Source organism: Rhinoderma darwinii, assembly GCF_050947455.1.
Source record: "Rhinoderma darwinii isolate aRhiDar2 chromosome 5 unlocalized genomic scaffold, aRhiDar2.hap1 SUPER_5_unloc_29, whole genome shotgun sequence".
Classification (NCBI taxonomy): domain Eukaryota; kingdom Metazoa; phylum Chordata; class Amphibia; order Anura; family Rhinodermatidae; genus Rhinoderma; species Rhinoderma darwinii.
The window spans coordinates 135,114-158,718 of NW_027461786.1; the positions used below are offsets into that span (position 1 = coordinate 135,114).

At 48.9% G+C, this 23,605-nt stretch overlaps 10 non-coding genes across 10 annotated transcripts; all 10 read left to right on the forward strand.

Annotated features, from left to right (window-relative positions):
• The first annotated feature begins 9,298 nt into the window (after positions 1–9,298).
• On the forward strand, positions 9,299–9,489 carry LOC142689349 (U2 spliceosomal RNA). The gene has a single exon (XR_012858248.1). It is a non-coding gene; the product is annotated as a U2 spliceosomal RNA (small nuclear RNA).
• Positions 9,490–10,772: 1,283 nt separating this feature from the next.
• LOC142689350 (U2 spliceosomal RNA) lies at positions 10,773–10,963 on the forward strand. Its single transcript, XR_012858249.1, has one exon. It is a non-coding gene; the product is annotated as a U2 spliceosomal RNA (small nuclear RNA).
• Positions 10,964–12,247: 1,284 nt separating this feature from the next.
• LOC142689351 (U2 spliceosomal RNA) lies at positions 12,248–12,438 on the forward strand. The gene has a single exon (XR_012858250.1). It is a non-coding gene; the product is annotated as a U2 spliceosomal RNA (small nuclear RNA).
• Positions 12,439–13,714: 1,276 nt separating this feature from the next.
• On the forward strand, positions 13,715–13,905 carry LOC142689352 (U2 spliceosomal RNA). The gene has a single exon (XR_012858251.1). It is a non-coding gene; the product is annotated as a U2 spliceosomal RNA (small nuclear RNA).
• A 1,284-nt stretch (positions 13,906–15,189) lies between these two features.
• On the forward strand, positions 15,190–15,380 carry LOC142689353 (U2 spliceosomal RNA). The gene has a single exon (XR_012858252.1). It is a non-coding gene; the product is annotated as a U2 spliceosomal RNA (small nuclear RNA).
• A 1,276-nt stretch (positions 15,381–16,656) lies between these two features.
• Positions 16,657–16,847, forward strand: LOC142689354 (U2 spliceosomal RNA). Its single transcript, XR_012858253.1, has one exon. It is a non-coding gene; the product is annotated as a U2 spliceosomal RNA (small nuclear RNA).
• Positions 16,848–18,143: 1,296 nt separating this feature from the next.
• Positions 18,144–18,334, forward strand: LOC142689355 (U2 spliceosomal RNA). The gene has a single exon (XR_012858254.1). It is a non-coding gene; the product is annotated as a U2 spliceosomal RNA (small nuclear RNA).
• Positions 18,335–19,634: 1,300 nt separating this feature from the next.
• LOC142689357 (U2 spliceosomal RNA) lies at positions 19,635–19,825 on the forward strand. Its single transcript, XR_012858256.1, has one exon. It is a non-coding gene; the product is annotated as a U2 spliceosomal RNA (small nuclear RNA).
• Positions 19,826–21,109: 1,284 nt separating this feature from the next.
• LOC142689358 (U2 spliceosomal RNA) lies at positions 21,110–21,300 on the forward strand. The gene has a single exon (XR_012858257.1). It is a non-coding gene; the product is annotated as a U2 spliceosomal RNA (small nuclear RNA).
• A 1,296-nt stretch (positions 21,301–22,596) lies between these two features.
• Positions 22,597–22,787, forward strand: LOC142689360 (U2 spliceosomal RNA). The gene has a single exon (XR_012858258.1). It is a non-coding gene; the product is annotated as a U2 spliceosomal RNA (small nuclear RNA).
• The last annotated feature ends 818 nt before the right edge of the window (positions 22,788–23,605 follow it).

The window sequence follows — 23,605 nt, forward strand, 5'->3', positions numbered from 1 at the left end:
ACTACGTATACTACACTTTTTTTCAGGACGCAGCCGGGTCTTATATGCTGGGAGGGCATGATGTGCTGGCGTTTGGTTTGGAATGCAGAGCAGCCCGCTTTAGCTAACACTAGCGGCGTTACAAATAGGCTGTTATTCGGCAAGATACGCCATGCCTGACGACCAGCACATTATCCCTCCACGTATTACACATAGTACTGACACCCCATGTACTATTCACAGCACTGACCCCTATTTATCACATTTATTTATTTATTTATTTATTTTTTTTTTTTTTTTTTACATTATTACACACTTTCATACATACATATTTATTTTTTACCATCCATTCACACCCTAGCACTACACTGACACTCATTTATCGCACACCTTTGAGCACTTAGTCCGCCACTCCCCTCAAGACTAGTGGGAGGGGCTATCACTACTTAATGCACACTCCTTCTGCAGCATTCTTTGACCCGTCTGCGTCCTGATGGGAACGGGTTTTCACCCACCCACCTACCTAGTGAGTATGGCCTTTTTTGTGGTTTTGATGATCTTTATGTCCCATTTTTTCTGTTTGTGTTTTTAAATTAGGAACGAAAAGTTCTGGTTAGGGACTCGCAAGGCACTGGGGACCCTTGACGTTGGGTTGCGAGCTTTGCGTATTTTGGCCAAAATAACAACTAATACCCCATGTTTCATGGATATTTCTTACTACGTATACTACACTTTTTTTCAGGACGCAGCCGGGTCTTATATGCTGGGAGGGCATGATGTGCTGGCGTTTGGTTTGGAATGCAGAGCAGCCCGCTTTAGCTAACACTAGCGGCGTTACAAATAGGCTGTTATTCGGCAAGATACGCCATGCCTGACGACCAGCACATTATCCCTCCACGTATTACACATAGTACTGACACCCCATGTACTATTCACAGCACTGACCCCTATTTATCACATTTATTTATTTATTTATTTTTTTTTTTTTTTTTTTTTTTACATTATTACACACTTTCATACATACATATTTATTTTTTACCATCCATTCACACCCTAGCACTACACTGACACTCATTTATCGCACACCTTTGAGCACTTAGTCCGCCACTCCCCTCAAGACTAGTGGGAGGGGCTATCACTACTTAATGCACACTCCTTCTGCAGCATTCTTTGACCCGTCTGCGTCCTGATGGGAACGGGTTTTCACCCACCCACCTACCTAGTGAGTATGGCCTTTTTTGTGGTTTTGATGATCTTTATGTCCCATTTTTTCTGTTTGTGTTTTTAAATTAGGAACGAAAAGTTCTGGTTAGGGACTCGCAAGGCACTGGGGACCCTTGACGTTGGGTTGCGAGCTTTGCGTATTTTGGCCAAAATAACAACTAATACCCCATGTTTCATGGATATTTCTTACTACGTATACTACACTTTTTTTCAGGACGCAGCCGGGTCTTATATGCTGGGAGGGCATGATGTGCTGGCGTTTGGTTTGGAATGCAGAGCAGCCCGCTTTAGCTAACACTAGCGGCGTTACAAATAGGCTGTTATTCGGCAAGATACGCCATGCCTGACGACCAGCACATTATCCCTCCACGTATTACACATAGTACTGACACCCCATGTACTATTCACAGCACTGACCCCTATTTATCACATTTATTTATTTATTTATTTATTTATTTATTTTTTTTTTTTTTTTTTTTTTTACATTATTACACACTTTCATACATACATATTTATTTTTTACCATCCATTCACACCCTAGCACTACACTGACACTCATTTATCGCACACCTTTGAGCACTTAGTCCGCCACTCCCCTCAAGACTAGTGGGAGGGGCTATCACTACTTAATGCACACTCCTTCTGCAGCATTCTTTGACCCGTCTGCGTCCTGATGGGAACGGGTTTTCACCCACCCACCTACCTAGTGAGTATGGCCTTTTTTGTGGTTTTGATGATCTTTATGTCCCATTTTTTCTGTTTGTGTTTTTAAATTAGGAACGAAAAGTTCTGGTTAGGGACTCGCAAGGCACTGGGGACCCTTGACGTTGGGTTGCGAGCTTTGCGTATTTTGGCCAAAATAACAACTAATACCCCATGTTTCATGGATATTTCTTACTACGTATACTACACTTTTTTTCAGGACGCAGCCGGGTCTTATATGCTGGGAGGGCATGATGTGCTGGCGTTTGGTTTGGAATGCAGAGCAGCCCGCTTTAGCTAACACTAGCGGCGTTACAAATAGGCTGTTATTCGGCAAGATACGCCATGCCTGACGACCAGCACATTATCCCTCCACGTATTACACATAGTACTGACACCCCATGTACTATTCACAGCACTGACCCCTATTTATCACATTTATTTATTTATTTATTTATTTTTTTTTTTTTTTTTTTTTTTACATTATTACACACTTTCATACATACATATTTATTTTTTACCATCCATTCACACCCTAGCACTACACTGACACTCATTTATCGCACACCTTTGAGCACTTAGTCCGCCACTCCCCTCAAGACTAGTGGGAGGGGCTATCACTACTTAATGCACACTCCTTCTGCAGCATTCTTTGACCCGTCTGCGTCCTGATGGGAACGGGTTTTCACCCACCCACCTACCTAGTGAGTATGGCCTTTTTTGTGGTTTTGATGATCTTTATGTCCCATTTTTTCTGTTTGTGTTGTAAGGGACAGGCTCCCCTCCCCCGGCCCCCCTACGAGCATGGCTATGGCGGCGGGGGGGGGGAGTCGGCAACAACCGCTCCTGCGCTGGGCAGGCAGAGAGCGGTGGCAGGGGTGACGGCGATGCAGGCTGTGTCGACCCGTCCCTCTCGGCGGTCCCGACCTCCAGAGCGCCTTAGTCCGGAGGTAGTCCCGCGGACACGGCGTCGCAGAGGGAGCCCGATCCCGGACGCTGCAGGCCAGGCAGCTGGGAGGACCGCCCCTTCCCAGGCCCTGCGTCCTGGCAGGAATCCCAGGCCGCGACGGGGTCCGGCGGTAAGCAGGGAGTCGCAGGCCGGGCTCCCTGTCACCCCTCCCCCATCAGATGGAAGATGTCGAGAGCAAGGTACGGCCGCCCCGCATGGTGATGTTCCGGCCAGGGGGCAGGCTTCGTCAGGATCGTCTAGACGGACGACTAGATCTGCAGCGACGTCGAGGCAACAGGTCCGGTCGGAAGTCTGGGTCCCGGCGGTCGGGCGGCAGGTTGCCGGCCCATCGGTCAGCGCGTCCTCATCCCCTTTCCGAAGATGTCGTTGGGAGGGACAGTCGTCGGCGAGAGAAGAACTGGAGGAAGGTGAACTGGACGTCTATCGTCGAGGTCAGGATGGTCCGGCTGACGGGAACACAGCGCCTGTGCAGCCCGGTGAGTGTATAACTCCATTATTGTCTTATCCAGCGATTTTTATGTCGGGTGTCGGCGGGGGGGCTGCTAGCATAGCATCGGGGGCCGGTAGTGGCGCGGGCGGACGCGACGGAGCGGGTTTGGCAGATTTAGTGGGTTGCTTACGGGAGCTGGTGGGGCGCCTTGATAGGGCCGCGGCGCCGGTTGTAACGGAAGTGTCCCCTGCGGTAGTTTGGGAAGGCCCCAGGGACGTGGGATCGTTGCAGGCGCGTCCTGTGGTGGCGGTTAGAGAGGCGGTCGCGGTGTCGGTGCAGACTGAGGCACAGAAGGACGGCGATCGAGTGCGCATGGACGATCGTGCTCGGGGGGAGGTGTATGTTTGTTTTGAGGGTCCGTTGGGGGCGCATTTAAAGCAGGAGGTGCGTGATCGGATCTGGAAAGATGAATACGTTGAAATTTTTTCTCTCTTGCCGCTGGCTAAATTCAATTTGGATAAGAGCAAGCGGGATGAGAGTAAAAAGGACGAGGAGGAACGGCGGCGGTATAGGCTTATCCCGCAGACGTTCGTTAATTGGTCGCAGGCGTTCGCCATATTGGCTAGTGTGATAGGGGAAAAGGCGCCGGAAAATTGTTCGGCGTTATTTTGTTATTTTGATGCTATTGGGGAGGCTCATAGGGCGTATGGGGGTCAGGCGTGGCTGCGATATGATGAGCAATTCCGTCAGCGGAAGGCGGTTCGGCCGGCGATTCGGTGGGACCAGAAGGATATTGCTCTCTGGTTACGGGTTACGGCTCCGGTTAGGCAGCCCTTTCCCGGGAGCGGTGGCCAGGGAGGCCAGACTAGTCAGAGTGGACCAAGCGGCGGGGGAAAGGCGGGGTTTTGCTGGCAATTCAATGAAGGCCAGTGCAAGTTTGGGGCCACGTGCAAGTTCAAGCACGTGTGCTCCGAGTGTAATGGTGCATCACACGGGGCGGCAAAATGTCTGCGGAAAAAGAGGTCCGGGAACCAGCACGGGGCTGGTCAAGGGGGTGTCGCCGGTGAGGGTGGAAAGGATGGCCCCTTATCTAAATGAGTATCCGGATAGGGCGGCAGCTAAGTTGCTTTATGAAGGGTTTAGTGTTGGTTTTGTTATTCCTCCGCCTCCTTATGAGGTTCCGGTTACGCGGAGAAATTTAAAATCGGCTTACTTGCATGCGGAAGTCGTGTCGGAAAAGTTGTTAAAAGAAGTTTCGTTGGGGCGCATGTCGGGGCCATTTGTGGAGTCGCCGGTAAAAGATTTAGTTGTGTCCCCTTTGGGTATTGTCCCTAAACGCGAGCCCGGAAAGTTTCGTTTGATTCAACATTTATCGTATCCCAAAGGTTCGTCGGTAAATGACGGGATTGATCACGAGTTGTGTTCCGTAGTTTATACCTCATTCGATAAGGCGGTGGGGTTAGTGCGGGCTGCGGGTCCGGGGGCGCTGCTAGCAAAAACCGACATCGAGGCGGCGTTCAGGTTGTTGCCGGTCCACCCAGAAAGCCAACGGCTGTTGGGTTGTTTTTGGAATGGGGCCTTTTACGTGGATCGGTGCCTTCCGATGGGGTGTTCTCTTTCTTGTGCATACTTCGAGGCGTTTAGTAGCTTCGTGGAGTGGGTAACGAGGGGAGTATCCGGGGTCGATTCGTTGATCCATTACTTAGATGATTTTTGTGCGTTGGCCCCGGGGGTTCGCCGGTTTGCGGTAACTTGCTTCATGCCCTGCAGAAGGTGGCGAGGGATTTTGGGATCCCTTTGGCGCCGGAAAAAACGGAGGGCCCGGTAGCGACGATTTCTTTCTTGGGAATCGAAATTGACTCGGTGGCAATGGAGTGTCGGCTCCCGGCGGATAAGTTGGGTGCTTTGAGGCTGGAGGTGCGACGGGCTTGTAGAAGGAAGAAAATGTCGCTGAGGGAGCTTCAGTCGCTGCTGGGGAAGTTGAATTTCGCCTGCCGGATTATGCCGATGGGGAGGGTGTTTGGTAGAAGGTTGGCGGCGGCAACGGCGGGAGTGCGGGCGCCGCATCATTTTGTGAGGCTCAAGGAGGAGCACCGAGCTGATCTTCAGGTTTGGGATGACTTCTTGGGCCAGTACAATGGTCGCTCGCTATGGATGGCCCCAGCGCAGGATACGAGTGATCTGAATATTTTCACGGATGCGGCTGGGGCGGGTGGCTTTGGAGCTTACGGGGGGGGTCCGTGGTGCGCAGGTCAATGGCCGGCTAGCTGGGTGTCCAGTGGATTGACGCGGAATCTGGCCCTGCTCGAGCTGTTTCCCATCGTGGTGGCGGCTACCATTTGGGGGGACAGGCTCAGGGATAAGAAGGTCCGTTTTTACTGCGACAACATGGGGGTGGTGCTTGCCATTAATAACATCACGGCGTCCTCTCCTCCGGTAGTTCAATTGTTGCGACATTTAGTGTTGGTGTGTTTGTCGCTGAACGCGTGGGTGGTGGCGGTGCATGTCCCGGGTGTACGGAATTGTGTTGCTGATGCTCTTTCTCGCTCGCAGTGGGACCGGTTTCGGGAATTGGCCCCGGGAGCGGAACGTCTCGGTTTGGCGTGTCCGGATCATCTATGGGATCTGGTATCGGTCCCGTAGAGCAGCTGTTACAAAGGTCTTTGGCGCGCACGACGTGGAGGGCTTATGCTGCTTGTTGGAGGCAGTGGGAGGAGTGGGTAAGAGAGTTGGGTGATGTCAATACGGATAGAGACAGGTTGGTGGCACTTTTGTATTGGTTAGGGGATGCCTGGGAGGGGGGGTTTTCAGTAGCGAAGGTGAACCGGTTTATATCCGCGGTGGCGTTTGGGCTTAAGTTGCGGGGCTTGCGGGATGTATCGAAGGAATTTCTGGTATCGCAGGCTTTGAAGGGGTTGCGCAGAGGTAGGGTGGAGGCGGATAGTAGAAGGCCGGTGTCGTTTGCTTTGCTGGGCTTGTTGGGCGGTTCATTGGCATCGGTATGTCGTTCTTCAGATGAGATGGATTTGTTTCGGTTGGCTTTCTCGTTGGCGTTCTTCGGAGCATTTAGAGTAGGTGAGTTGGTGTCGCCAAGTACTAAACAGGCAGGGGGGCTGAGATCTGGGGAGGTGAGCCTTTTTGCAGATCGGTTGGAGGTATGGTTGCGTAGATCAAAAACTGACCAATTAGGGAAGGGAAAACTGATAGTTTTGTTCGCTCTCCCGGGGTCGGTCATGTGCCCAGTAGAGTGCATGCGGGGTTTTACAAAAAACAGGGGGTCTCCAGATTTGCCTTTGTTACGTCATGTGGACGGGTCGTTCTTGTCCAGGTTTCAGTTTGGAGCTGTTTTTAAAAAATGTTTGACGGCGGTTGGGGTTGCAGCAGGCTCATATTCATCTCATTCCTTCCGGATTGGCGCAGCAACGGAAGCAGGGCGCTGGGGGTTGGATGATGAGGGGGTGAGGCGTATTGGTCGTTGGGAGTCTAAAAGGTTTAAGTCTTATGTCCGCCCCCATATGTTGTAATTTTGTTGTTATGCTTGCAAATGTTATATGGTGGTGCCTAACTGTGTTTTCCGTTTCAGATTCGCCTCCTTGTCTGGTGTGGTTGATGGGTCATTCGTACGTGCACTGGGGGGCTTTGAGGGCGGACGTCCGCCCGGATGGTCGCCAGTTGCGCATTCCGCGACAGGATGCGGTTGTGCATTGGCTGGGGTTTAGAGGTATGTCGTGGAACAGGGTGTTGGCGGAATTCCAGACATATGTGCGGCTCGATAGGGTTCCGGAGGTTTTAGTGTTGCACGTGGGTGGGAATGACTTAGGAGTCCGCCCTTTTCGTGAGTTGGTGCGGGATATCAAACATGATTTGTTGTGTTTGTGGGTATCTTATCCCAAGTTGGTGGTAGTGTGGTCGGACATAGTCCCAAGGAAGCATTGGCGGTTAGCTAGATCGGTGGAGAGAGTCAATAAGGCTCGGATAAAAGTTAACCGGGCGGTGTCCCGTTTTGTGGCGAAGAACGGGGGCATTTGCGTGAGGCATAGGGATTTGGAGTCAGGATTGGGGAATTTCTGGAGGAGTGACGGGGTTCATCTGACCGAGGTTGGCATTGATATTTGGAGCTTGGCTATAGCAGAAGGCATAGAAAGGGCGGTGGTGGTGTGGAGGAACTCACAGGCTTAAGGTGGTCAAGGCCTGTTTCGCGGTGGCGGGGGGAGTCCTTGAGGCCAGTCAGTACAAAATGGTGGGGGGGTCGCATCGGGGGTATGCGTCCCCCAAAAAAGGTACATGGTTGAAGACTTCATCGGGTGTTATCCCTTTGAAGTGGTCTTCTGGTAGAAGGTATGTCACTTGAAGGCTTCATCGGGTGTTATCCCTTTGAAGTGGACTTCTAGTGGTCGGTATATCACTTGAGGGCTTCATCGGGTGTTATCCCCTTGAAGTGGACTTCTAGTGGTTGGAGCCATCTGCAGAGGTGAACGGTGCTTCCGAGCTGGTTTACGGCTGGAGGTAATTAGTGGTTTGCAGATGGCTAATTCGGTGTGTTCTTGAAAGGAACATCTGAAGGGGCTTCAAGGACTTCCTCTGCTCGGGTTAATGTTAACGTTTAATTGTTATTTATGATTCTGACCCATGTTGGGTCATGTGAATTATTAGGAGGAATTCTCTGGTGGATTCCTAACTAGTTATCCGAATGTTTCGGATTTAAATTGTTTTTATAAAACTGTGAAATTAATAAACGGCTGCTGTGGCCATTTCACATCCAACCTCGGTGTCATGTGTCGTTACTAAATGGGGATGGGGGATAGTATGGTTTAAGGTTAACACACGACTCTACCTAGGCAGGTCAAGAAGAGGCTGGACGCAGCTGCAGGCTTAAGGGAAGCCGACATGACCGTCCTGGTAGGGAAAGGGTTAATGTTACGAGGTCAGGGAAAGTTGAAGGAGCTGAAGGAGGGACGGGGAGGAGTTAAGGGGGGCGGGGGGGCCGTTACTGCGCTTCCCGCTGTTTCTCGGCATTGAGCCGGAAGCAGCGGGAGGAGTAACACACAGTAAGCAAAGCTCCCACCCTCCCACCCTTGTTTTGTTACTCCTTAGGTCTTATGTACGTCTGGCTATGAGCGTTGTGTTTTATTTTGTGTGCTTATTTAACATGTTTTTCTTTTTTCCGGAGTAGGTTCTGTTGTCATGGCAGCTGGCGGGGGGAGTCCTTGAGGCCAGTCAGTACAAAATGGTGGGGGGGTCGCATCGGGGGTATGCGTCCCCCAAAAAAGGTACATGGTTGAAGACTTCATCGGGTGTTATCCCTTTGAAGTGGTCTTCTGGTAGAAGGTATGTCACTTGAAGGCTTCATCGGGTGTTATCCCTTTGAAGTGGACTTCTAGTGGTCGGTATATCACTTGAGGGCTTCATCGGGTGTTATCCCCTTGAAGTGGACTTCTAGTGGTTGGAGCCATCTGCAGAGGTGAACGGTGCTTCCGAGCTGGTTTACGGCTGGAGGTAATTAGTGGTTTGCAGATGGCTAATTCGGTGTGTTCTTGAAAGGAACATCTGAAGGGGCTTCAAGGACTTCCTCTGCTCGGGTTAATGTTAACGTTTAATTGTTATTTATGATTCTGACCCATGTTGGGTCATGTGAATTATTAGGAGGAATTCTCTGGTGGATTCCTAACTAGTTATCCGAATGTTTCGGATTTAAATTGTTTTTATAAAACTGTGAAATTAATAAACGGCTGCTGTGGCCATTTCACATCCAACCTCGGTGTCATGTGTCGTTACTAAATGGGGATGGGGGATAGTATGGTTTAAGGTTAACACACGACTCTACCTAGGCAGGTCATGTCTGGCTTCCTCTCCGGCCTTTATTCACCTCCCGTGTAGCTGTGAGTGTGTGAGCCTGCAGGGCCCCATGGAATTGCCTAGAAGTAGGCTGAATCGCTGCAAGGGCTGAACAGCAGTATCGGGCAGGCTCGGGCAACGCGCGGCCCGTTCGGGTTATCGCTTCTCGGCCTTTTGGCTAAGATCAAGTGTAGTATCTGTTCTTATCAGTTTAATATCTGATACGTCCCCTATCTGGGGACCATATATTAAATGGATTTTTAGAACAGGGAGATGGAAATAGAGCTTGCTCTGTCCACTCCACGCATTGACCTGGTATTGCAGTATTTCCAGGACCGGTGCACCCTTTCCTTATGTGTTGACTAAAAGCAGATTCCAAAAGTGTTTTTTGTCTTTGCTATTGTTTCTGTCTTTCTGAAGGGATCTCCCCTTTTAATCCCATTATTTCAACACCTGTTGGACAATGCATGAGTGATAATGAGCTCATTGATTAAATGCAATTAATGAATAGATTGCCACCTCTGTTGTGTGTCGTCTGTGTTTCTGTGTTTCCGGCATTTCACATTGGAACACCTCATTCACCTTCCTTGTCTTCTCTCCGCCCTCCCTTTTAGGTAAGTTAAAGAGCTGCACCTGAGCCAGCCACTGATTGATTGATTGATTGATTGATTGATTGATTGATTGATTGATTGATGCAGCACAACAGTCAAATAGTGGAGTGGAGTAGGGGAACAGCAAACAGCCAATAAAGCAGCCCGCCCGCTCGCCTGCCCGCCACAATGGACCTACCTGTGTACACTAGATGGATGTGATGGAATGTACTGTCGTCCCTACATTTCAAGAAGAAGTAAGAATTGCAGTTGCAACAAAGCCTTGCTTGCCTACAAAGAGAGCAGCAATTTGGATTTGTTACTATGTTACCTAGAAGAATAACAAACTGTGCAAGGATGGAGGTTGTAGGAGCAAGGAGAAGTTGTCTGTAAAGTTGGTGGATGCCTATTTTCCATTTTGCAGTCCCTTGTCTCCCTCTTGTGGCCTCCTGGAGGCAACTAGCTGTGCAAAAAAAAGACAGCCTGGCGGCCGGCTGTTGCAGTGTTGCCCTCTCAGGCAACACTGAGTGACTGACTGAGCCTCACCGTCTTATATAAAGTTCAGACGGAACTTTGCACGTGTCATAGTGGAGCCCTCAGGATTCCAGAGCCAGCTTTCTGACATCATAATGGGGCCTCAGAGATAAAAGCCTGGGCCCAGGCAGTGTTGGTCAGTGCTGCTCAGCAGGCAGCACTGGACTGGACTGGATTACAGCTGATACAAGGTGTGAAGGAACAAGGGGTGGCTGTGGGCATGCACTTGCTGCCGCTGCCAGTGTTTATCTGCATGGCAGCAGGGCATTTGGGCGTTGCCAGGAAGGCGTTTTTATGTAGATTCCTCCTCTTTCAGCACTGCATTGTGGTGCAAGCAAAAGAAGCAAATCCTGTCTGGCTTCCTCTCCGGCCTTTATTCACCTCCCGTGTAGCTGTGAGTGTGTGAGCCTGCAGGGCCCCATGGAATTGCCTAGAAGTAGGCTGAATCGCTGCAAGGGCTGAACAGCAGTATCGGGCAGGCTCGGGCAACGCGCGGCCCGTTCGGGTTATCGCTTCTCGGCCTTTTGGCTAAGATCAAGTGTAGTATCTGTTCTTATCAGTTTAATATCTGATACGTCCCCTATCTGGGGACCATATATTAAATGGATTTTTAGAACAGGGAGATGGAAATAGAGCTTGCTCTGTCCACTCCACGCATTGACCTGGTATTGCAGTATTTCCAGGACCGGTGCACCCTTTCCTTATGTGTTGACTAAAAGCAGATTCCAAAAGTGTTTTTTGTCTTTGCTATTGTTTCTGTCTTTCTGAAGGGATCTCCCCTTTTAATCCCATTATTTCAACACCTGTTGGACAATGCATGAGTGATAATGAGCTCATTGATTAAATGCAATTAATGAATAGATTGCCACCTCTTGTTGTGTGTCGTCTGTGTTTCTGTGTTTCCGGCATTTCACATTGGAACACCTCATTCACCTTCCTTGTCTTCTCTCCGCCCTCCCTTTTAGGTAAGTTAAAGAGCTGCACCTGAGCCAGCCACTGATTGATTGATTGATTGATTGATTGATTGATTGATTGATTGATTGATGCAGCACAACAGTCAAATAGTGGAGTGGAGTAGGGGAACAGCAAACAGCCAATAAAGCAGCCCGCCCGCTCGCCTGCCCGCCACAATGGACCTACCTGTGTACACTAGATGGATGTGATGGAATGTACTGTCGTCCCTACATTTCAAGAAGAAGTAAGAATTGCAGTTGCAACAAAGCCTTGCTTGCCTACAAAGAGAGCAGCAATTTGGATTTGTTACTATGTTACCTAGAAGAATAACAAACTGTGCAAGGATGGAGGTTGTAGGAGCAAGGAGAAGTTGTCTGTAAAGTTGGTGGATGCCTATTTTCCATTTTGCAGTCCCTTGTCTCCCTCTTGTGGCCTCCTGGAGGCAACTAGCTGTGCAAAAAAAAGACAGCCTGGCGGCCGGCTGTTGCAGTGTTGCCCTCTCAGGCAACACTGAGTGACTGACTGAGCCTCACCTTCTTATATAAAGTTCAGACGGAACTTTGCACGTGTCATAGTGGAGCCCTCAGGATTCCAGAGCCAGCTTTCTGACATCATAATGGGGCCTCAGAGATAAAAGCCTGGGCCCAGGCAGTGTTGGTCAGTGCTGCTCAGCAGGCAGCACTGGACTGGACTGGATTACAGCTGATACAAGGTGTGAAGGAACAAGGGGTGGCTGTGGGCATGCACTTGCTGCCGCTGCCAGTGTTTATCTGCATGGCAGCAGGGCATTTGGGCGTTGCCAGGAAGGCGTTTTTATGTAGATTCCTCCTCTTTCAGCACTGCATTGTGGTGCAAGCAAAAGAAGCAAATCCTGTCTGGCTTCCTCTCCGGCCTTTATTCACCTCCCGTGTAGCTGTGAGTGTGTGAGCCTGCAGGGCCCCATGGAATTGCCTAGAAGTAGGCTGAATCGCTGCAAGGGCTGAACAGCAGTATCGGGCAGGCTCGGGCAACGCGCGGCCCGTTCGGGTTATCGCTTCTCGGCCTTTTGGCTAAGATCAAGTGTAGTATCTGTTCTTATCAGTTTAATATCTGATACGTCCCCTATCTGGGGACCATATATTAAATGGATTTTTAGAACAGGGAGATGGAAATAGAGCTTGCTCTGTCCACTCCACGCATTGACCTGGTATTGCAGTATTTCCAGGACCGGTGCACCCTTTCCTTATGTGTTGACTAAAAGCAGATTCCAAAAGTGTTTTTTGTCTTTGCTATTGTTTCTGTCTTTCTGAAGGGATCTCCCCTTTTAATCCCATTATTTCAACACCTGTTGGACAATGCATGAGTGATAATGAGCTCATTGATTAAATGCAATTAATGAATAGATTGCCACCTCTTGTTGTGTGTCGTCTGTGTTTCTGTGTTTCCGGCATTTCACATTGGAACACCTCATTCACCTTCCTTGTCTTCTCTCCGCCCTCCCTTTTAGGTAAGTTAAAGAGCTGCACCTGAGCCAGCCACTGATTGATTGATTGATTGATTGATTGATTGATTGATTGATGCAGCACAACAGTCAAATAGTGGAGTGGAGTAGGGGAACAGCAAACAGCCAATAAAGCAGCCCGCCCGCTCGCCTGCCCGCCACAATGGACCTACCTGTGTACACTAGATGGATGTGATGGAATGTACTGTCGTCCCTACATTTCAAGAAGAAGTAAGAATTGCAGTTGCAACAAAGCCTTGCTTGCCTACAAAGAGAGCAGCAATTTGGATTTGTTACTATGTTACCTAGAAGAATAACAAACTGTGCAAGGATGGAGGTTGTAGGAGCAAGGAGAAGTTGTCTGTAAAGTTGGTGGATGCCTATTTTCCATTTTGCAGTCCCTTGTCTCCCTCTTGTGGCCTCCTGGAGGCAACTAGCTGTGCAAAAAAAAGACAGCCTGGCGGCCGGCTGTTGCAGTGTTGCCCTCTCAGGCAACACTGAGTGACTGACTGAGCCTCACCGTCTTATATAAAGTTCAGACGGAACTTTGCACGTGTCATAGTGGAGCCCTCAGGATTCCAGAGCCAGCTTTCTGACATCATAATGGGGCCTCAGAGATAAAAGCCTGGGCCCAGGCAGTGTTGGTCAGTGCTGCTCAGCAGGCAGCACTGGACTGGACTGGATTACAGCTGATACAAGGTGTGAAGGAACAAGGGGTGGCTGTGGGCATGCACTTGCTGCCGCTGCCAGTGTTTATCTGCATGGCAGCAGGGCATTTGGGCGTTGCCAGGAAGGCGTTTTTATGTAGATTCCTCCTCTTTCAGCACTGCATTGTGGTGCAAGCAAAAGAAGCAAATCCTGTCTGGCTTCCTCTCCGGCCTTTATTCACCTCCCGTGTAGCTGTGAGTGTGTGAGCCTGCAGGGCCCCATGGAATTGCCTAGAAGTAGGCTGAATCGCTGCAAGGGCTGAACAGCAGTATCGGGCAGGCTCGGGCAACGCGCGGCCCGTTCGGGTTATCGCTTCTCGGCCTTTTGGCTAAGATCAAGTGTAGTATCTGTTCTTATCAGTTTAATATCTGATACGTCCCCTATCTGGGGACCATATATTAAATGGATTTTTAGAACAGGGAGATGGAAATAGAGCTTGCTCTGTCCACTCCACGCATTGACCTGGTATTGCAGTATTTCCAGGACCGGTGCACCCTTTCCTTATGTGTTGACTAAAAGCAGATTCCAAAAGTGTTTTTTGTCTTTGCTATTGTTTCTGTCTTTCTGAAGGGATCTCCCCTTTTAATCCCATTATTTCAACACCTGTTGGACAATGCATGAGTGATAATGAGCTCATTGATTAAATGCAATTAATGAATAGATTGCCACCTCTTGTTGTGTGTCGTCTGTGTTTCTGTGTTTCCGGCATTTCACATTGGAACAGCTCATTCACCTTCCTTGTCTTCTCTCCGCCCTCCCTTTTAGGTAAGTTAAAGAGCTGCACCTGAGCCAGCCACTGATTGATTGATTGATTGATTGATTGATTGATTGATTGATTGATTGATGCAGCACAACAGTCAAATAGTGGAGTGGAGTAGGGGAACAGCAAACAGCCAATAAAGCAGCCCGCCCGCTCGCCTGCCCGCCACAATGGACCTACCTGTGTACACTAGATGGATGTGATGGAATGTACTATCGTCCCTACATTTCAAGAAGAAGTAAGAATTGCAGTTGCAACAAAGCCTTGCTTGCCTACAAAGAGAGCAGCAATTTGGATTTGTTACTATGTTACCTAGAAGAATAACAAACTGTGCAAGGATGGAGGTTGTAGGAGCAAGGAGAAGTTGTCTGTAAAGTTGGTGGATGCCTATTTTCCATTTTGCAGTCCCTTGTCTCCCTCTTGTGGCCTCCTGGAGGCAACTAGCTGTGCAAAAAAAAGACAGCCTGGCGGCCGGCTGTTGCAGTGTTGCCCTCTCAGGCAACACTGAGTGACTGACTGAGCCTCACCGTCTTATATAAAGTTCAGACGGAACTTTGCACGTGTCATAGTGGAGCCCTCAGGATTCCAGAGCCAGCTTTCTGACATCATAATGGGGCCTCAGAGATAAAAGCCTGGGCCCAGGCAGTGTTGGTCAGTGCTGCTCAGCAGGCAGCACTGGACTGGACTGGATTACAGCTGATACAAGGTGTGAAGGAACAAGGGGTGGCTGTGGGCATGCACTTGCTGCCGCTGCCAGTGTTTATCTGCATGGCAGCAGGGCATTTGGGCGTTGCCAGGAAGGCGTTTTTATGTAGATTCCTCCTCTTTCAGCACTGCATTGTGGTGCAAGCAAAAGAAGCAAATCCTGTCTGGCTTCCTCTCCGGCCTTTATTCACCTCCCGTGTAGCTGTGAGTGTGTGAGCCTGCAGGGCCCCATGGAATTGCCTAGAAGTAGGCTGAATCGCTGCAAGGGCTGAACAGCAGTATCGGGCAGGCTCGGGCAACGCGCGGCCCGTTCGGGTTATCGCTTCTCGGCCTTTTGGCTAAGATCAAGTGTAGTATCTGTTCTTATCAGTTTAATATCTGATACGTCCCCTATCTGGGGACCATATATTAAATGGATTTTTAGAACAGGGAGATGGAAATAGAGCTTGCTCTGTCCACTCCACGCATTGACCTGGTATTGCAGTATTTCCAGGACCGGTGCACCCTTTCCTTATGTGTTGACTAAAAGCAGATTCCAAAAGTGTTTTTTGTCTTTGCTATTGTTTCTGTCTTTCTGAAGGGATCTCCCCTTTTAATCCCATTATTTCAACACCTGTTGGACAATGCATGAGTGATAATGAGCTCATTGATTAAATGCAATTAATGAATAGATTGCCACCTCTTGTTGTGTGTCGTCTGTGTTTCTGTGTTTCCGGCATTTCACATTGGAACACCTCATTCACCTTCCTTGTCTTCTCTCCGCCCTCCCTTTTAGGTAAGTTAAAGAGCTGCACCTGAGCCAGCCACTGATTGATTGATTGATTGATTGATTGATTGATTGATTGATGCAGCACAACAGTCAAATAGTGGAGTGGAGTAGGGGAACAGCAAACAGCCAATAAAGCAGCCCGCCCGCTCGCCTGCCCGCCACAATGGACCTACCTGTGTACACTAGATGGATGTGATGGAATGTACTGTCGTCCCTACATTTCAAGAAGAAGTAAGAATTGCAGTTGCAACAAAGCCTTGCTTGCCTACAAAGAGAGCAGCAATTTGGATTTGTTACTATGTTACCTAGAAGAATAACAAACTGTGCAAGGATGGAGGTTGTAGGAGCAAGGAGAAGTTGTCTGTAAAGTTGGTGGATGCCTATTTTCCATTTTGCAGTCCCTTGTCTCCCTCTTGTGGCCTCCTGGAGGCAACTAGCTGTGCAAAAAAAAGACAGCCTGGCGGCCGGCTGTTGCAGTGTTGCCCTCTCAGGCAACACTGAGTGACTGACTGAGCCTCACCGTCTTATATAAAGTTCAGACGGAACTTTGCACGTGTCATAGTGGAGCCCTCAGGATTCCAGAGCCAGCTTTCTGACATCATAATGGGGCCTCAGAGATAAAAGCCTGGGCCCAGGCAGTGTTGGTCAGTGCTGCTCAGCAGGCAGCACTGGACTGGACTGGATTACAGCTGATACAAGGTGTGAAGGAACAAGGGGTGGCTGTGGGCATGCACTTGCTGCCGCTGCCAGTGTTTATCTGCATGGCAGCAGGGCATTTGGGCGTTGCCAGGAAGGCGTTTTTATGTAGATTCCTCCTCTTTCAGCACTGCATTGTGGTGCAAGCAAAAGAAGCAAATCCTGTCTGGCTTCCTCTCCGGCCTTTATTCACCTCCCGTGTAGCTGTGAGTGTGTGAGCCTGCAGGGCCCCATGGAATTGCCTAGAAGTAGGCTGAATCGCTGCAAGGGCTGAACAGCAGTATCGGGCAGGCTCGGGCAACGCGCGGCCCGTTCGGGTTATCGCTTCTCGGCCTTTTGGCTAAGATCAAGTGTAGTATCTGTTCTTATCAGTTTAATATCTGATACGTCCCCTATCTGGGGACCATATATTAAATGGATTTTTAGAACAGGGAGATGGAAATAGAGCTTGCTCTGTCCACTCCACGCATTGACCTGGTATTGCAGTATTTCCAGGACCGGTGCACCCTTTCCTTATGTGTTGACTAAAAGCAGATTCCAAAAGTGTTTTTTGTCTTTGCTATTGTTTCTGTCTTTCTGAAGGGATCTCCCCTTTTAATCCCATTATTTCAACACCTGTTGGACAATGCATGAGTGATAATGAGCTCATTGATTAAATGCAATTAATGAATAGATTGCCACCTCTTGTTGTGTGTCGTCTGTGTTTCTGTGTTTCCGGCATTTCACATTGGAACACCTCATTCACCTTCCTTGTCTTCTCTCTGCCCTCCCTTTTAGGTAAGTTAAAGAGCTGCACCTGAGCCAGCCACTGATTGATTGATTGATTGATTGATTGATTGATTGATTGATTGATTGATTGATTGATTGATGCAGCACAACAGTCAAATAGTGGAGTGGAGTAGGGGAACAGCAAACAGCCAATAAAGCAGCCCGCCCGCTCGCCTGCCCGCCACAATGGACCTACCTGTGTACACTAGATGGATGTGATGGAATGTACTGTCGTCCCTACATTTCAAGAAGAAGTAAGAATTGCAGTTGCAACAAAGCCTTGCTTGCCTACAAAGAGAGCAGCAATTTGGATTTGTTACTATGTTACCTAGAAGAATAACAAACTGTGCAAGGATGGAGGTTGTAGGAGCAAGGAGAAGTTGTCTGTAAAGTTGGTGGATGCCTATTTTCCATTTTGCAGTCCCTTGTCTCCCTCTTGTGGCCTCCTGGAGGCAACTAGCTGTGCAAAAAAAAGACAGCCTGGCGGCCGGCTGTTGCAGTGTTGCCCTCTCAGGCAACACTGAGTGACTGACTGAGCCTCACCGTCTTATATAAAGTTCAGACGGAACTTTGCACGTGTCATAGTGGAGCCCTCAGGATTCCAGAGCCAGCTTTCTGACATCATAATGGGGCCTCAGAGATAAAAGCCTGGGCCCAGGCAGTGTTGGTCAGTGCTGCTCAGCAGGCAGCACTGGACTGGACTGGATTACAGCTGATACAAGGTGTGAAGGAACAAGGGGTGGCTGTGGGCATGCACTTGCTGCCGCTGCCAGTGATTATCTGCATGGCAGCAGGGCATTTGGGCGTTGCCAGTAAGGCGTTTTTATGTAGATTCCTCCTCTTTCAGCACTGCATTGTGGTGCAAGCAAAAGAAGCAAATCCTGTCTGGCTTCCTCTCCGGCCTTTATTCACCTCCCGTGTAGCTGTGAGTGTGTGAGCCTGCAGGGCCCCATGGAATTGCCTAGAAGTAGGCTGAATCGCTGCAAGGGCTGAACAGCAGTATCGGGCAGGCTCGGGCAACGCGCGGCCCGTTCGGGTTATCGCTTCTCGGCCTTTTGGCTAAGATCAAGTGTAGTATCTGTTCTTATCAGTTTAATATCTGATACGTCCCCTATCTGGGGACCATATATTAAATGGATTTTTAGAACAGGGAGATGGAAATAGAGCTTGCTCTGTCCACTCCACGCATTGACCTGGTATTGCAGTATTTCCAGGACCGGTGCACCCTTTCCTTATGTGTTGACTAAAAGCAGATTCCAAAAGTGTTTTTTGTCTTTGCTATTGTTTCTGTCTTTCTGAAGGGATCTCCCCTTTTAATCCCATTATTTCAACACCTGTTGGACAATGCATGAGTGATAATGAGCTCATTGATTAAATGCAATTAATGAATAGATTGCCACCTCTTGTTGTGTGTCGTCTGTGTTTCTGTGTTTCCGGCATTTCACATTGGAACACCTCATTCACCTTCCTTGTCTTCTCTCCGCCCTCCCTTTTAGGTAAGTTAAAGAGCTGCACCTGAGCCAGCCACTGATTGATTGATTGATTGATTGATTGATTGATTGATTGATTGATTGATTGATTGATTGATTGATGCAGCACAACAGTCAAATAGTGGAGTGGAATAGGGGAACAGCAAACAGCCAATAAAGCAGCCCGCCCGCTCGCCTGCCCGCCACAATGGACCTACCTGTGTACACTAGATGGATGTGATGGAATGTACTGTCGTCCCTACATTTCAAGAAGAAGTAAGAATTGCAGTTGCAACAAAGCCTTGCTTGCCTACAAAGAGAGCAGCAATTTGGATTTGTTACTATGTTACCTAGAAGAATAACAAACTGTGCAAGGATGGAGGTTGTAGGAGCAAGGAGAAGTTGTCTGTAAAGTTGGTGGATGCCTATTTTCCATTTTGCAGTCCCTTGTCTCCCTCTTGTGGCCTCCTGGAGGCAACTAGCTGTGCAAAAAAAAGACAGCCTGGCGGCCGGCTGTTGCAGTGTTGCCCTCTCAGGCAACACTGAGTGACTGACTGAGCCTCACCGTCTTATATAAAGTTCAGACGGAACTTTGCACGTGTCATAGTGGAGCCCTCAGGATTCCAGAGCCAGCTTTCTGACATCATAATGGGGCCTCAGAGATAAAAGCCTGGGCCCAGGCAGTGTTGGTCAGTGCTGCTCAGCAGGCAGCACTGGACTGGACTGGATTACAGCTGATACAAGGTGTGAAGGAACAAGGGGTGGCTGTGGGCATGCACTTGCTGCCGCTGCCAGTGTTTATCTGCATGGCAGCAGGGCATTTGGGCGTTGCCAGGAAGGCGTTTTTATGTAGATTCCTCCTCTTTCAGCACTGCATTGTGGTGCAAGCAAAAGAAGCAAATCCTGTCTGGCTTCCTCTCCGGCCTTTATTCACCTCCCGTGTAGCTGTGAGTGTGTGAGCCTGCAGGGCCCCATGGAATTGCCTAGAAGTAGGCTGAATCGCTGCAAGGGCTGAACAGCAGTATCGGGCAGGCTCGGGCAACGCGCGGCCCGTTCGGGTTATCGCTTCTCGGCCTTTTGGCTAAGATCAAGTGTAGTATCTGTTCTTATCAGTTTAATATCTGATACGTCCCCTATCTGGGGACCATATATTAAATGGATTTTTAGAACAGGGAGATGGAAATAGAGCTTGCTCTGTCCACTCCACGCATTGACCTGGTATTGCAGTATTTCCAGGACCGGTGCACCCTTTCCTTATGTGTTGACTAAAAGCAGATTCCAAAAGTGTTTTTTGTCTTTGCTATTGTTTCTGTCTTTCTGAAGGGATCTCCCCTTTTAATCCCATTATTTCAACACCTGTTGGACAATGCATGAGTGATAATGAGCTCATTGATTAAATGCAATTAATGAATAGATTGCCACCTCTTGTTGTGTGTCGTCTGTGTTTCTGTGTTTCCGGCATTTCACATTGGAACACCTCATTCACCTTCCTTGTCTTCTCTCCGCCCTCCCTTTTAGGTAAGTTAAAGAGCTGCACCTGAGCCAGCCACTGATTGATTGATTGATTGATTGATTGATTGATTGATTGATTGATTGATGCAGCACAACAGTCAAATAGTGGAGTGGAGTAGGGGAACAGCAAACAGCCAATAAAGCAGCCCGCCCGCTCGCCTGCCCGCCACAATGGACCTACCTGTGTACACTAGATGGATGTGATGGAATGTACTGTCGTCCCTACATTTCAAGAAGAAGTAAGAATTGCAGTTGCAACAAAGCCTTGCTTGCCTACAAAGAGAGCAGCAATTTGGATTTGTTACTATGTTACCTAGAAGAATAACAAACTGTGCAAGGATGGAGGTTGTAGGAGCAAGGAGAAGTTGTCTGTAAAGTTGGTGGATGCCTATTTTCCATTTTGCAGTCCCTTGTCTCCCTCTTGTGGCCTCCTGGAGGCAACTAGCTGTGCAAAAAAAAGACAGCCTGGCGGCCGGCTGTTGCAGTGTTGCCCTCTCAGGCAACACTGAGTGACTGACTGAGCCTCACCGTCTTATATAAAGTTCAGACGGAACTTTGCACGTGTCATAGTGGAGCCCTCAGGATTCCAGAGCCAGCTTTCTGACATCATAATGGGGCCTCAGAGATAAAAGCCTGGGCCCAGGCAGTGTTGGTCAGTGCTGCTCAGCAGGCAGCACTGGACTGGACTGGATTACAGCTGATACAAGGTGTGAAGGAACAAGGGGTGGCTGTGGGCATGCACTTGCTGCCGCTGCCAGTGTTTATCTGCATGGCAGCAGGGCATTTGGGCGTTGCCAGGAAGGCGTTTTTATGTAGATTCCTCCTCTTTCAGCACTGCATTGTGGTGCAAGCAAAAGAAGCAAATCCTGTCTGGCTTCCTCTCCGGCCTTTATTCACCTCCCGTGTAGCTGTGAGTGTGTGAGCCTGCAGGGCCCCATGGAATTGCCTAGAAGTAGGCTGAATCGCTGCAAGGGCTGAACAGCAGTATCGGGCAGGCTCGGGCAACGCGCGGCCCGTTCGGGTTATCGCTTCTCGGCCTTTTGGCTAAGATCAAGTGTAGTATCTGTTCTTATCAGTTTAATATCTGATACGTCCCCTATCTGGGGACCATATATTAAATGGATTTTTAGAACAGGGAGATGGAAATAGAGCTTGCTCTGTCCACTCCACGCATTGACCTGGTATTGCAGTATTTCCAGGACCGGTGCACCCTTTCCTTATGTGTTGACTAAAAGCAGATTCCAAAAGTGTTTTTTGTCTTTGCTATTGTTTCTGTCTTTCTGAAGGGATCTCCCCTTTTAATCCCATTATTTCAACACCTGTTGGACAATGCATGAGTGATAATGAGCTCATTGATTAAATGCAATTAATGAATAGATTGCCACCTCTTGTTGTGTGTCGTCTGTGTTTCTGTGTTTCCGGCATTTCACATTGGAACACCTCATTCACCTTCCTTGTCTTCTCTCCGCCCTCCCTTTTAGGTAAGTTAAAGAGCTGCACCTGAGCCAGCCACTGATTGATTGATTGATTGATTGATTGATTGATTGATTGATTGATTGATTGATTGATTGATGCAGCACAACAGTCAAATAGTGGAGTGGAGTAGGGGAACAGCAAACAGCCAATAAAGCAGCCCGCCCGCTCGCCTGCCCGCCACAATGGACCTACCTGTGTACACTAGATGGATGTGATGGAATGTACTGTCGTCCCTACATTTCAAGAAGAAGTAAGAATTGCAGTTGCAACAAAGCCTTGCTTGCCTACAAAGAGAGCAGCAATTTGGATTTGTTACTATGTTACCTAGAAGAATAACAAACTGTGCAAGGATGGAGGTTGTAGGAGCAAGGAGAAGTTGTCTGTAAAGTTGGTGGATGCCTATTTTCCATTTTGCAGTCCCTTGTCTCCCTCTTGTGGCCTCCTGGAGGCAACTAGCTGTGCAAAAAAAAGACAGCCTGGCGGCCGGCTGTTGCAGTGTTGCCCTCTCAGGCAACACTGAGTGACTGACTGAGCCTCACCGTCTTATATAAAGTTCAGACGGAACTTTGCACGTGTCATAGTGGAGCCCTCAGGATTCCAGAGCCAGCTTTCTGACATCATAATGGGGCCTCAGAGATAAAAGCCTGGGCCCAGGCAGTGTTGGTCAGTGCTGCTCAGCAGGCAGCACTGGACTGGACTGGATTACAGCTGATACAAGGTGTGAAGGAACAAGGGGTGGCTGTGGGCATGCACTTGCTGCCGCTGCCAGTGTTTATCTGCATGGCAGCAGGGCATTTGGGCGTTGCCAGGAAGGCGTTTTTATGTAGATTCCTCCTCTTTCAGCACTGCATTGTGGTGCAAGCAAAAGAAGCAAATCCTGTCTGGCTTCCTCTCCGGCCTTTATTCACCTCCCGTGTAGCTGTGAGTGTGTGAGCCTGCAGGGCCCCATGGAATTGCCTAGAAGTAGGCTGAATCGCTGCAAGGGCTGAACAGCAGTATCGGGCAGGCTCGGGCAACGCGCGGCCCGTTCGGGTTATCGCTTCTCGGCCTTTTGGCTAAGATCAAGTGTAGTATCTGTTCTTATCAGTTTAATATCTGATACGTCCCCTATCTGGGGACCATATATTAAATGGATTTTTAGAACAGGGAGATGGAAATAGAGCTTGCTCTGTCCACTCCACGCATTGACCTGGTATTGCAGTATTTCCAGGACCGGTGCACCCTTTCCTTATGTGTTGACTAAAAGCAGATTCCAAAAGTGTTTTTTGTCTTTGCTATTGTTTCTGTCTTTCTGAAGGGATCTCCCCTTTTAATCCCATTATTTCAACACCTGTTGGACAATGCATGAGTGATAATGAGCTCATTGATTAAATGCAATTAATGAATAGATTGCCACCTCTTGTTGTGTGTCGTCTGTGTTTCTGTGTTTCCGGCATTTCACATTGGAACACCTCATTCACCTTCCTTGTCTTCTCTCCGCCCTCCCTTTTAGGTAAGTTAAAGAGCTGCACCTGAGCCAGCCACTGATTGATTGATTGATTGATTGATTGATTGATTGATTGATTGATTGATTGATTGATGCAGCACAACAGTCAAATAGTGGAGTGGAGTAGGGGAACAGCAAACAGCCAATAAAGCAGCCCGCCCGCTCGCCTGCCCGCCACAATGGACCTACCTGTGTACACTAGATGGATGTGATGGAATGTACTGTCGTCCCTACATTTCAAGAAGAAGTAAGAATTGCAGTTGCAACAAAGCCTTGCTTGCCTACAAAGAGAGCAGCAATTTGGATTTGTTACTATGTTACCTAGAAGAATAACAAACTGTGCAAGGATGGAGGTTGTAGGAGCAAGGAGAAGTTGTCTGTAAAGTTGGTGGATGCCTATTTTCCATTTTGCAGTCCCTTGTCTCCCTCTTGTGGCCTCCTGGAGGCAACTAGCTGTGCAAAAAAAAGACAGCCTGGCGGCCGGCTGTTGCAGTGTTGCCCTCTCAGGCAACACTGAGTGACTGACTGAGCCTCACCGTCTTATATAAAGTTCAGACG